We start from the raw sequence: 14,461 nt of genomic DNA, 5'->3' as shown, positions 1-14,461 counted from the left end.
AAGATATACATAGTATTTGATACTGTCACTATAATAGTAATAAAGCGTAAATATAATTCAAAATTGATGTTAATTGATGAGTACATATTTGATATACATATTAATAAATATAATGTATTCGAAAATTGCATCATAAATATAATTCAAAAATTGATGTTAATTGATGAGTACATATTTAATATACATATTCATAAATATAATGTAATCGATAATTGCATCATAAATATAATTCAAAATAGATGTGAATTAACAAAGTCCATATTTAATATTGTCACTGCGGATAGAGTATTTAAAACATAATCAATTAAAAATACATATTGTTTGTTCCACAGATTATAGTTTCTAAGATTCACTTACCTGATCAGCAATTCTTCAAAACACTCCATTTGTCATTTGTCATCACTGCAAAGATATATTGCAAGATTGTATTATTTATTTATCTAGCAATGTAATATCGTGTATTGAAGTGAATTAATGCATTAATTATGTACTATACTACTCCCTCTGTCCCGCTTAAGATGACACGTTTTCCTTTTTAGTTTGTCCCAACTAAGATGACACATTTCCTTTTTTAGAAATTTTCTCTCTCCAATTAATACACTCAACCACTTTTTCTCACTCCTATTAAAATATTCATCTTTCTTTATCTCTCTACTTTAATACTTACACCCGCCTTTTCTCTATCCAATTAAACACTTTAACCAATAATTCCTAAAACCCCGTGCCGGCTAAGCAATGTGTAGTTTTATTACGTTACCTCATTGTGGTTTTGGCGTTTTATACATTGCGTAACACCATCATATATATCCACGTGGAAAGAATTGGGTGAAATCAGATGAAAAGTCACTACATCTCCGGCTTTTCTGTTTAAAATTTCTGCCATTCATCATCGAAGCACTTTAATCCGTCGGCAAGTAGTTTGACTTCTACTGTCCAGATTTTTTGCCTGTTTTCAAGTTGGCATGTTGGGCCTAACTCACCTTGAAATTCTGCTTGAAGTATGTCTTGAACGACCTGTTGTATTAATTAATATGAATTTTATAGTTTTGTGAATTTAGATGATACAAGGAACGTATTCCACAAAAACAAACTAAATTTAATAAATGAGTTTCAATACGTACCATTTGTGATTGTTGATCGGATGAAATCACTGTGCCAAACTTTGTAATCTTTTTTCGTGGGTTTCTTTCTGTAACACCCCATCTTTTCGGTACCTTTTCACGTTGAGTTTTATTTTGAGAAAGAGCGAGTGATAGACCTTGATTAAAATACTGTCTTTGTTTTGATTAGTTGGGAATGGAAATAGTGGATGCTTGTTTTGGTCATTGATTAATTGTGTGGTGAAAATAATCGATGAGTTTGATGTGAGAGTCATCGGTGTAAAATTGTGCGTCCGTCTATATACTTGGAATAACACCAAAATACTAAAATAATGAAACACCACAATTTAATTAATATACTAAAATCTTATATATTTTGGGCCTTATCACTTTTGTTTATTATTATTATTCTCTCATATTCTCTCCTATGTCATTTATCCTAATTCAATTGGGATACTTTTAATATAGTCATTTATTCAAAATCCCTATTTAATTCCTACAGTCAAATACCCAGTCAAAAATAAATCCTTCTTCTAATTCTATTCTACACGTTTTCCTCTTCACCAAAACCTCCACTCCCTAAAATCTCTCCAACAAACAAAATCAAATCTCTACATTATATATCTCTCCCCACAACTGCATTTTTATCAACGCCATTTCACAATCTCAGTGCAGTTTTTCCTCTCTTCCGTAAAGGTAATTTCGTTTCAGTTCAATTCTGTGTATACCATCCCTGGATTATTAAATCCATAGCACAATTTTCTTGTCACAGTTTAGAGAAAAATCGAGCAGTTGCGAATCCAATTCCTCCCTGCAAATCCAAATTTTTCTCCATTGCTATCAAGGTATACACTTTCTTCCCCAATTCAATAATATACTTTCATGCATTCACTTTAGTTCACCGCCAAATTTGGGTTTAAGTAGGAAATTGCTGAAATTTGTCGAATGATGCAATGTTGCTAAAGTTCCGATCTGGAATCTGTCTGTAGAAGTATTTGGCCCTATGAAGTATTTATATAAACTTAAACCTTTTGAAGGAAAATTTAGAATCTTATAAAAAGAAAAAAAATAGAGAATTAAAGGGGAAAGGGGAAAACGTAACTGGACTAAGAAGAGATGGAGACATCGTGACTTCCAGTTGTGAATGGAGCTCGGCGGCGACGGAGAGGCCGTGATAGCGGCGGCAGCGCTGATCGGCGACGGTATGCTGAGGCGGTAGTGTTTTGACAGTAGCTGCCGAACCGAGCTTGCGGCGGTGAGTTTTACCGTCGGTGAGGAGAGACCGAGAGGGAGAAAGATGTCAGCTTTGTGCTTCTAGTTTGGGGAATTTGTAGTTCCTAATTTGAGACACCAAATTTTGAGAGATAATTTGTGAAGTTTAGAAGAGTAATGGAGAGTGAGAGAGAGTGAGTTTTACAGAGGCATTTTGAGAATGATGAAAGAGAGAAACAGATAGTGACGGCTGGGAGTATGCATCTACATTTATTTAATTTTTGTTTACTTTTTTTTTTTGTTTTCTTTTTTGTACACATTCGTGAATTGGGTTGGGAGCATATATTTTAAATTCTTTTAAGTAGTAGTTTTAAAGTGGGGATTGATATATGTGTATTTTGGGTTGGAAAATATATATATACATGTATGGTGTAGTGACTGGGAGTACAATTATTTTTCTTCTCTTTTGTGAGTATCATGATTTAGACCACTTCTTTTAGTTGGGCTATCTTAATTATTTGATTTGGGCCGATTCAGTATTGGTTAAGTTTGGGTCTAATTAAATAGTGTTGGGCAGTTTCCTTGGCGATTAGCTAAATCGGAAAAAAATATGATTACTTTATATTATTTCGACGAAAAGTTAGAGGATGTTTTGAACACACACACAAGTAGGATGCATGCATTGATTTAAGTTAAATTTATCTTGCAAAATCTAATTTTGCATATTATGTTTTTCCGAAAAGGGTGAAATTGTGCACGTTGTTGAGGTTGAGACAGGAAGTTTGTGGAGGAGCTAAGCTTATGAGGTGGGCTTTCGTTTTAAATAAGGACTATGTCCAAAATACTATTTTTATGTGAAAGGAGGTGAAAATTGTTTGTCTTGCCATGTTTTGTGTTTGAATGAACCTATCTGAAGTGGCTATGCCATGTATGTTTAATCGAATTCGGGTCCCAGTAGGGCCGCAAACCCTGCTCGGACTAGTGTACACCCAGTAGATCGTGTGCTATCTCTTTGGAGTTGGCCGGTCTAGTGACTTGGTTCGTGGCCACGTTCCTTGTCATGTATGTTCAGATATGGTGATGGTGAATGTGGATGGAAAACGGTTGCAACCAAACTTGTGAAATATATTTTAGTGACTTGGGTTCTTTCTAAAACCCCCAAGATCACTCGTTATGGCTTGACAAACTGATTTGGCATGTGTCCACTGAGTGCATCAAGTACTCAGCCCTGCATATTTGTTTTTTTCTTAATGTGCAGATTGAGCGACGACGGGCGTGGAGGATGTTGAGCAGAATTCATGGATTATTTATAACTTGTTTAGTATCGTTGGATATGTCGTGTCTTCATACTTGGCATTTTCCGTGTCTTGAACGCTTGCGTAATGTGTCTTTTCTTTAAAATTCTTTTAGCATTGAGAGTCTAACTCTTTTCAAAATTGTTTACTTTCTAGTCTTTATTTCTTTAGAAGTTGGTACTTTGTTGAAATGATACTATGTTGTTTTCTAAGTTATTTCAATTATTTAAAACATTTTGGTCAAAAGTGTGTGTTTCCCCCTTTCTTCCCCGCTTCTTTAATTCTCCCCTAGTCGCGATCAACCGTGTTTTCTATCCTTAGAAAATGCGGGCGTGACACTTTCATTTAGTTGCATAGCCATTTTTTTAGCAAATTGAATCTTTGATCTTTACAGAGAGAAATATGGAAGATGGATATGGTTTTAAATATGAGAGAAAATTTACAGGAGTAATTGTGGTTGACTGGTAGAAATGTTGTTGCCTTTATTGAATGGTAGGTGAGTAGGGTTTTAATATTTTGTACTCAGGATATGTATTCATTTTTTATTTATAATTGAAGAATTAAATAATTTTATATTTTAAGTAGATGAATACGTAACTAATTAATAATATGATTAGATGAATGTGTAACTATGTTGAGTATAATTTTGCATTTAATACTTTGATTTTTTTTTTTTATGTTTCGGCGAATTTATTTGTTAATTCGCATGTTGTTTTATATTTTTTCCCAATAATATTTTAGGGTTTATTGGAAAGATTAGTTCTATTATTCAACATAAAAATAGTTGTAGGTTGTGTATGCAAATTATGCAATAATATGATTCAGTATTTTTTATATTATTACTGGTGTTATTAATATAATTTATAGTATGGATAAATAAAAATTAGAATAGCTAGAAGTTACATTGTTTATAAAATTATATGAATGTTGGATGTGTTATTATTGCTAATAATGTTTATATTACATATTTTATTGTAATTTATTGTGAGTTGTTTTTGTATTGCTAATGTTTATTATATATTGTGATATCAAAGTAATATTGGTTAATATTGGTTAATTATTCATATATATTTGTTAATTACATATTTTATCATGATTTATCAAAGTAATATTGTAAAGTTAGTAGTACTATTTAACTTTACAAAAATGATTAGTACTACTATTTGAATATAATCTCTTTTAGTTAATGCAGAGGGATTTTTGTTTTTTCTTATAAATATATAAGAAAATATGTATCCATAAATATTGTATCATTAGAAATTGTACTGTTTTTGTTTCTTACAAGTATTCTGAAGTAATTTCAAAGAATTAATATTGTATTTAAATATAAATATCGTCACTTTCGGGGGTTCCTTAGGGACCGATTCAGATATAAATATCGTCACTTTCGTGTGCTCATTGGACTGCAGCCCTTTCGGGGGTTCCTTATGGACTGATTCAGATATTTAAAATTTCATTCCATATTTTATATATATATATGTATTCTCCATTGACAAATCAGTAGTAAATTACAATTATAAATAAATGAATACGTAATAAATTATTCATATCTGGGGGATATTTTCCTTATTTTTCGTAGTTAGACATGTGATTACAAAAAGAATAAATTTATTAGCACTATAAATCAGATTTGATAATGAATGTGTTTTCGAAAGATTATATTTTTATTGACATTGTAGATGTTGCACCGAAGAAGTATGAAGATACATTTTTTATTTTGTGAGTTTTGATGTATAGTGTGTGTGAGGTAAAAACACACACGTCTAAATCAAAACCAGCCCATAGATGTGTGTGTTTCAGTTAATTGGGGATTTGCTTTTTTTTTGTCAGCTGCCTAATGCTATGGATTTTTTGCTAGATGTGTGTGTTCTCTAATTGAGATTTGGTTTTAGGTAATATTAAGAAGACTGAGTAAAAATGAATGTGTGGGCTGGTTTGCTTTAGATTTTGTGAGTTTCGACTTAAAGGAAAGCAACCCACACATAGATAAAATATATAATTTAAACTGATGATATTATATTAATAAATTATTTTTATTACTATGGATATAGTTATGGTATTGATATATTAATTTTATATTATTATATAGGAGTATGAAATTAGTGATAGTAGTTTATATTACTACTATATACTTTTACGTAGATAAAATATAGTATGACTTATTAATTTTAAATTTATATAAAAAAAAATTGAAAATTCTGGTCATATTTATACTCTGTAGGTCATATTTAGATTTATATTTAAAGTGTGTATTTATTTCAGGTTTTTAATTAAAAATTGTGCAAAATTTTTAAAGAATGACGTTATGCTCTAGCTGATTAATTTTCTTTAGTTTTTCTCTCTTTAAAGGAACTACCATTTTCATTTTGGAGGCAACATCTACCTGAAATGGAATATTTAGTTTATGAGTACATGCAAGAGTTAGATTGTGAGTATAGGTTTAATGTGAGTATATGTTTACATTGTTTGTATCTATATGTTTAAATTTTATTTTAAATATCATGGGTTCTACTGTGGTATAAAATCAATTAGAAGTTAATAGTATATTGCGGTGTAGGAACACCACTTAAGTAGAAGTTTGTATTTCCCAATGAATAAATATATTGTATATTAGTCGAACTTATCAATGCGTAGAAAACTCAGCTCGGAAATTAAGAAAATCTAGAAATCTATCAAGTTGGTAACTAACAAATTGTGCGAAACCATCAATATTTCAGGTATGTATGTAAAATTAACACGGTATGTGAGAAAAAAAAAATTTGTTGTTTTGTTATTTTATTTAGCGATGTAGATTATTGAGATTTTCGGGATATGGTGAAATATAAATTGTAAATATTCTATGTGTGTCTGAATATAAGTACGGAGATCATTTTGTTTATGAGTACATGCAAGAGTTAGTATTAATACTAAAAGTGATAAATTTTGTAAGAGTTAGTATTTACTTTATTTTTTCGCACTACTATGTATTTAGTTTAACATGATGCATAATATTTAGTTTAACATGATGCATAATACTAACTTGGATTATTGTATAGGAGTATTATAGTGTTACACGTGTTTTAATTTGTTATTTTATGTATCTTCTAGGGTTTATCATTAATTAATTAATATTACTATAAATTTAGTTGAATTATAATATACATACAGTAAGATTTACATTTTTAATTTTAATTATTGATATAAATAGGGTTGTAGGTTTAATTATTGATATAAATAGGGTTCTAGGTTTATAGATATACTAATAATTAAGCATATAGTCTTGGTAAATGTATTTTTCAGAGATAAACATCCACTCAACTTGATTAATTTATTGATTGTTGTTTTCAAGGTCGTGTATGTTTTGTTATTTTATTAATTATAGATAAATATATAGATGTGTTATTTTAACTTTTGAGCGTTGTGGAATTTGTATGATGTACACGATATCAACTTCTTCGGTATCTGTTTTTACCTGAATATTGAGATGCGTGCATGTATTTATTAATTTATATGTATAGGTTAAAGTTGTGATTAGCTTGCTGATGGTGCATTATTTTTGTGTAAATTATAAATTGATAATGATTATTTTACTGTGTAACAAGAATCTAATGAAATTTGATATTGCCAATTGGTACAAAACAGAAATAATTTGCAGTGATTTGTTGTGCATTTATTGCCAATTGATATAAATTAAAAGTTAGATTGTGAGTATAGGTTTATATTGTTTGTATCTATATGTGTAAATTGTAATCTCTATATTTTGTTTTCAATTTAGAATAAATTGTTTTAGAGTATTATTTATTGACTTTAATATTTGTATACGGTTAAATTGTTCGATTTTGTAAGTTTACTCATTTAATTAAGATAATTACGGAGTGAATTGTGAATGGCATATTTGTATGTTTTGGAGGTTGTATTTTTAGTAAATTTTGTTATTGCGTTTTTATCAATGTTTTATTGTATATTGATAATCCATTAAAGTTTTGATTAAATTCAAATTTACCATAGAATATTGAGTTGTGTGTATGTATGTGTTAATTTATATGTACATGTTAATTGAGTGATTTGGTTGTTTATGACGTATTATCTGTTTTGAAATGATTTACAATTTTTTAAAACAGAAATCATTTGCAGTGATTTGTTGTGCATTTATCGCTGATTGACATAAATTAAAAGTTAGATTGTGAGTATAGGTTTACATTGTTTGTATCTATATGTTTAAATAGTACTACCATTTTTGGTAGTGGACCTCATATTCCACTAACTCATTCCTACTCACATTTTATTATAAAACTAATACTTTAAAAGTAGGACCCCCATCCCACCAACTTTTTCAACTCACTTTCCATTACATTTCTTAAAACCCGTGTCGGGTCAAAGTGTAGCAAATTTTGGGGGACGGAGGTAATAATATGTATTTTTCGTGTTTAATTTAGAATAAATTGTTTAATTTATTTAAAATTGTTTAATGTAGAATAAATTGTTTAAATATATAATTTGTATAGTAAACGATTCTTACATTCATTTTTTCATATTTGGTTGTTAATGCCGTATTATTTGTGTGGAAATTGCAAATTGGTAATGATAATTCTACTGTGTGATAGATATATCTCTGCAGAAATTGGCAATCGATACAAAACATAAATCATTTTCAGTGATTTGTTGTGCATTTATTGTTGATTTACATAAATTAAAAGTTAAACTGTGAGTATAGTATAGGTTTAAATTGTACTAATTTGTATTTCAGGGTTGATTGTAGAGTGAATTTTGAATAAAATTTATTTTTAATAAATTATGATATTGCTTTTTTATTGTTGTTTCATTGTTGCTTGATAATTTATTAAAGTTTTCATTAAATTTAAATTTATGATAGAACGTTGAGATGTTTATATTTATGTATTTAAATGCTGATGACGTACTATTTTGTGTTTAGGTGCTGATGACCTACTATTTTTGTGAAAATCTATTTGATAATTCTCCTCATTAATTGATAGTGAAAGTATGATAATTCTATTCTCTGTAATTTGTAATTTTGCAGAAATTGTCTATTGGCCATTGATAGAAATCAGGAGCATTTATTTCTGATTCACATATCTTTAAAAGTTATATTGTGAGTATAGGTTTACATTGTTTGTTTTTATAGTTTTTTTTGGAAGTATTGTTATTGGTATTAGTCATTTTTAAGTAAATATATATAAGTTTTTTTTCCATAAGAAATAAATATTTGTAATTGTATGTTTGATTGAGGTTCAAACCATGCCACTTCGATTGAGGTTTAACAATAGTACTATTCTGCAGACATATTATAGGAGTAGTATTTTTGGTTATCCAATTATCCAATTACCCAATCCATTTCAAGTTTTTATTTTGCACGAAGTATGCTCAAACTATGTCACTTCCAAGAAAAATCATTTGATATATATTTATTTTAGCTATATATGCCAGGTATTGTTAAAAAAACTAACGTTGTTATTTCATGTTTTAGTTTTTAATTACTCATGGAGTATATGTTTGTTTAAGTTGAAAGCCAAAATAAATTTTGTTCTACATTTGGAGATGTTGTATATAAATTTTTGTTTGGTTGCAATAAATTTATTGTTTGATTCAGAGCAGGTTTTGTTTTGTCAAATGTAGTGTAGTTATTCTTTTGTTTTATTGATATATTGCAATCATTATTTTTCCGTTTTCAAGTAATAATAAACTTTATGGAGTACGTATTTATTGTACATTGATTATATCTTCAGTTTAATTGTTGGATTTTCTATGTTTCTCATGATTGTATAATATTTTATTATTGCTAAGTGTGTTTCAATTTAGATGTTATGTTGTGATTATTATTGTTTGACAGGTGTTTTAAGTTTTAATCAATTTTATATTTATTATGGATTACTGAGATGTTTGTATGTATAGTACATATTAATGTACAAATATATAAGTTAATTTTTTATTCAGTTGGGGATTGTTTGCAAATTATATAATAATATGATTTTGTATTTTTAACATTATAACTGGTAGTATTAATATGAAGTACAGTATGTATAAATATAAATTATTGTACAAAATCATATGAATATCGCGTGTTTTTCTATTGACATTGTTGGTATGATTTATTTTTAGTATTTCTGTATATATTTTGTTTTAGAGTACTGAAGATTGTGAATAATTTAAGGTTTATATTAATTTTCTTAGAAATAAATATTTGTCATTATTATAAAGAGTGAATGTTGTATTTGTAGAGGGATTTTGTTTTTCTTATTGAATTATAAGAAAATATCTATTCATAAATATTGTATTCTCAAATATTGTACTCCCTTTGTTTCGAATAATTTAGTACCAAATTATGAATACATATTTGGACGTTGTATACAAAAGATTTGGCACGGAATGTCGTCATGGGGATTTACTAGTTCAACATAATAACAAATCTATAGATATATAAAGCCACAGTTTTTGTGGGCCCATTTTTACCGCCAAACTTCATGAAATGTAAGTAGACCATATTGTATACACTATGGAACATATATGTAGCATTCATTGTGCATGTAGAGGATTCTCCACTGCCATTCTACATAAAAAATGTGTTCTAGGCTCAAAAGCTAGCTTTCTCCCACTAAATATAGCCACTAAAAAAACTTTCTGACACAAGCTGCTACAAATTATATTGGCCCAGTAGTTAAAACGCTGAATTTATTGCTTCAACTATTAATCAAATGGTATTACGGTAAACATATTTATTCCATGGAGTAATAAATAAATATTTGTGTAATAAAGTAATCTAAAAATTCTAATTTAGATTACTTTAACATTTGAGAATGTTATGAGACGAGATAAACTATAAATTACTCCATTAAATAAAATAACATTGTCGATTAAATAATAAGCATAAACAACGTGAAAGTGTTACTAATGTAAAAAATGCTTTTTGACGATGCAAATAAATTAATCAATTTGCTAAAAAAAATTGAGTTTATTTTCAGTTTATAGGCAACCTTTACTATTTACAATATTTTATCTTTGAATACCATGGCATAGTTTAGGATATTGTATTTGTTTAAAATATGAAGGAAACATTGTTAAAAAAATTATATACCGTTAATCAACAATTTTTAAGTTGGCTATTTTAGAAAATCTTTTTATATGAGGTATTAATCAACAATTTTTAAGCTGGCTATTTTCGGCACAAAGATTGATGAAATTTTTTTAGTCATTGTTTTGAGGGTATATTACTACTCTAAAACTTGAAACAAAGTAGTCCATAGATTGGAGGTTGGAGTGACTTAAGTCAATGATATACTCCAAAAAGGTGCGCAAATGCAGGTCAGCTTTTGAAAAGGCCCTATGCTTCTGAAATTTGTATAGTACATACTTATATATACATGGTTATATACTATGTACCAATGATTTATGGTGAAACTTGGATAATACCACGTGAGTTAGTATATAGAAGTATAGAACATTGAGTAAATCAATGCAGAATTTTAAAATATTAGGAAATGGAAATAAACCAGTAGTTAATGAGTTAATACATGTTAAAATACGTGTTGCAATCAAATTATGCAAATTTTGTCATTTTGAAAGTTGGATAAATTTGAAATAGTGATGAGATTTGAACTCAAATGTGAGAAATGGAGCCAAAATCACTCTGCAATCCTCTATAAATACCAATTCTCACATCTTTGTCGATGGGAGAGAGAATTTCTTAACTTCCTATTCCGCCAATCAATAAATAATAAGAAGTTGGATGTACTATGTTTAATGTTCTACAGTATAATGTTTTTTGTATTTAATTTAGAAATTAAGATTTATTTTGTCAGATTTACTTACTTAATTCCATATTTCGCAGGGTCACATATTGAGCATTTGAGACTGCATTTGAAGTGAAGATAGAGATATGTTATTCTTATTTAAAAGATTTATATGAATGATGCAGCATTTAGTATCGCATGTAGGCGGAATTTCTGGTGTGGGGCGAAAGTAGAGGCATTGATAGAGTCAAAGTCAAGATTTGCAATAATTTAACAACATTTATTTCGGCCTAATAATTTCTTTTTAATTTTAAGAAAACACTTTGAGGGCTCTATTATTGATTTCATTTGATTAAAATAGTTGTCGTTACAGCTAATTAGATTATTGCTACTTAAAATTTTTATTACGCGATCATTACAGCTAATTAAAATTTTGATTGTGCATATGTAATACCCGCTCTTTTATTAACCTTTTCTTAACGTTTAATGTCGAACCAGAGAAACGTTTGTTTCTTCTAATTACTTTCATATCAGAAATATTAGCCAATGACTTTGCTTGTTTGCTAAATTGAAGAGTGTCGATCGGACTATAACATATTTCGTATATATGTATTAAATACAATAAATGTCAAGAAAGAATATGAGGTTACTTTGCTGATCTAGAAAATTCGAATACATATCAAGCTACTCTCTAGTTACAAAATAAATTACACACAAGTTGATGAGAAAGAATTTAAGAATGCAAATATACAAATGTTGGGCCTCTCTTCTCGAACTCAAGATTCTTTCGGCCCAATGACTTGAAGGGCAGCCCGATGGCCCACGCAGCCAGCCCGACTGCCTTGTCTCGATCCAAGACCACATCACCAAGATTCAAAACCCTTTCCCTTATCTGCCATCAAACCTGCAATGAACAAACAAAACTAATAAATATTGTAAGGTACCTTTTTCAACATCAAACCAAGCAAGGGACAAAGACATCCTTACTTTATCAAAGGAGGTCAAAATGATCCCAAAATGGCAGGTACACACCTACACTTCCATTGCACCAACCGAGAGCTGCAATGAGAAAACAACAGTTATTAAAGACTTAGGAGTAAAAGGCTGCAAACCTGTGTGCTAAGCAATAAATGAAAGGAGGGACATACTAAGATAAAACAAATATGGTTTACTTTTCAATGCTGCCAAATTGGAGACTTGCCTTTCTTGGAGTGGCAACTCACCCTTAACCAACTCCTTGTCAAGTAGCTAACCCAAAACGTCTCCCTCTAGCTGCACCAAATCTGCCTGAATCAAGCAACCACCTACACCCCTACATGTCCAAACAAGTGATATTATGAAGGGAGTAATTGTGCTTCAAGAAAGAGACGAATGTATTAATTAAAAGCTTAGTGAAGATCTTAAAAAGGAGGATTTGGCTGCAAGAAGAGAACAAAGTAATACAACAGCCATTTAAAGCCTCACGAGTACACACACTTCGCCTATATAAACCACTCTATACTGCCCTCTGACTCCCTCCCCATACACCACAAATATTCAGCAAAGTTAGAGAAAAATTTGAGAGCTTGGAGTATCAACACCAGTGGCAGCAAGAGCAACTCCCACTCCCCATAGGTAACACATTTTTCCTCCTCTCATCACAAACACTTGATGCTAAAGCAAGCTCATCTTTTTCCCCAACATTTCAACAAGGAATCAGGGAGTAAGTGAGAGAGTCCAAGTTTTAGAAGCCGAAAATCAAGCAACTGCTTCAAGAGGTAATACACCTCCACCGCTCTCCCAAATAACATCTCATATCATCATGTAATTTAAGTAGAAAGACATAGAGTAATTTTCAGTAGCTCTACTCCAACCCAATGTAGCTAATCTATCTTAGAATCCAATTTTAAGGATGAAAGAATCCTAAGCACCAAGGCACATGAACAACAAGAGCATAGTTCTATAGCCACACCAAGTTTAAACACCTCCAAGATAACTCAAGAAAGCTTAAACAAGAGAAATAAAAAAAAGAAAGAAAGATAGACTTAGCTTAAGGAGCGAAACGTCCGGCGGCGGGGCGCCGACGGGGAGGCAGAACTCGGCGACATCGGCTCGCTGAGGTGACTGTCGCTGCAGAAGAGGATGACAGCGGCGCTGCCTCGGCAGCGTCAATTGTGAAATGCGACAATGGCAGTGCTGCACCGCTGTGTAGCACGGAGAGAGAGAGAGGCGATGCCTCCTCCTCACTTCCGGCGGGACTCCGGAAACTCTGCGAGGCGTCTGCAGGCCACGGCTGAGAGAGGCAGAAGGAGGCGATGCCTCCTCTGTGCTGCTGGACTCGCCGAGGATGAGAGCGCTCGACGGAGGGCGTGAGACGGAGGCAGCAGACGTGAGTCTCCGGCGAGTGTCGTGGCTGCCTCGCGAAGGAGGCAGCGGCGAATGGAGACGAGCGGCGGTGGGTCTATTCGTCGAGCAGTCGGAGACGAGGTAGGAGGCGCTGTGCGCTGCCGGCGACGCAGAGGAGGCGCCGACCGGAGCAGCATCGGGTGCGAGGTGAAGACGCCGCTGTGCCCTTCTCGCTTTGGAGAAATTCAAATTGGAAAAAAAGAAGAGGTCACTCCAGCGTGGATTCGCCGGAGGAGGGTGACAGAAGAGAGAGGCGTGAGGAAGGGAGGTGCCGCTGCTTCTCTATTCTTCCGTCTAGGGATTTCATTTTGGAAGCGTGAGGAAGAGAGGTGCCGCTGCTTCTCTATTCTTCCGTCTAGGGATTTCATTTTGGAAGGTGAAATTTGGGGATTATCAAGTGTGGTAAAGGAGTATATTTGAGAATAGAATTTGGGCCAATCTTTTTAGATAAGTTTGGGCCAAACTAATTAAAATGGTTGGGCTACTTTTAGTTTTAAGTTGGGCTAAGGAATAAGTTAAGTTGACTAGTCACCAACTTAAATCTTGGGCTCGTTTGAAATGATGGTCGCTAATTAATTTCGAGACGATGAAAATAAACCTCGGATTTATTTTAATGCTTGAATAAATTACATGGAAAATAATACTCCCAGAGGTAATGAATTATTTCCTAAACCTCTACCATAAATTAAATCTCCCGATCTAATTAATGTTTAAGGTTCCTAGAACTTTTTAGAAAAATAAGAGA

At 31.4% G+C, this 14,461-nt stretch overlaps 2 long non-coding RNA genes across 3 annotated transcripts; one reads left to right on the top strand and one right to left on the bottom strand.

Moving 5' to 3' along the window:
• Window positions 1–1,570: 1,570 nt before the first annotated feature.
• Window positions 1,571–3,981, top strand: LOC148923331 (uncharacterized). Its single transcript, XR_016132666.1, has 4 exons — window positions 1,571–1,796; window positions 1,873–1,945; window positions 3,056–3,118; window positions 3,571–3,981. It is a non-coding gene; the product is annotated as an uncharacterized LOC148923331 (long non-coding RNA).
• Window positions 3,982–11,915: 7,934 nt separating this feature from the next.
• On the bottom strand, window positions 11,916–14,079 carry LOC148923330 (uncharacterized). Of its 2 annotated transcripts, none has more exons than XR_016132594.1 (3): window positions 12,504–14,079; window positions 12,319–12,390; window positions 11,916–12,235 (listed from the first exon to the last, which is right to left on the bottom strand). It is a non-coding gene; the product is annotated as an uncharacterized LOC148923330 (long non-coding RNA). The 2 variants fall into 2 exon arrangements; XR_016132593.1 differs by having other exon boundaries at window positions 12,533–14,079.
• Window positions 14,080–14,461: the final 382 nt, after the last annotated feature.

The sequence above is a fragment of the Salvia hispanica genome, chromosome 6 (assembly GCF_029641045.1).
Source record: "Salvia hispanica isolate PSC_SH4W2 chromosome 6, Shi_PSC_v1, whole genome shotgun sequence".
NCBI classification, from domain to species: Eukaryota; Viridiplantae; Streptophyta; class Magnoliopsida; order Lamiales; family Lamiaceae; genus Salvia; species Salvia hispanica.
This window is presented reverse-complemented; position numbering and strand designations above follow the sequence as displayed.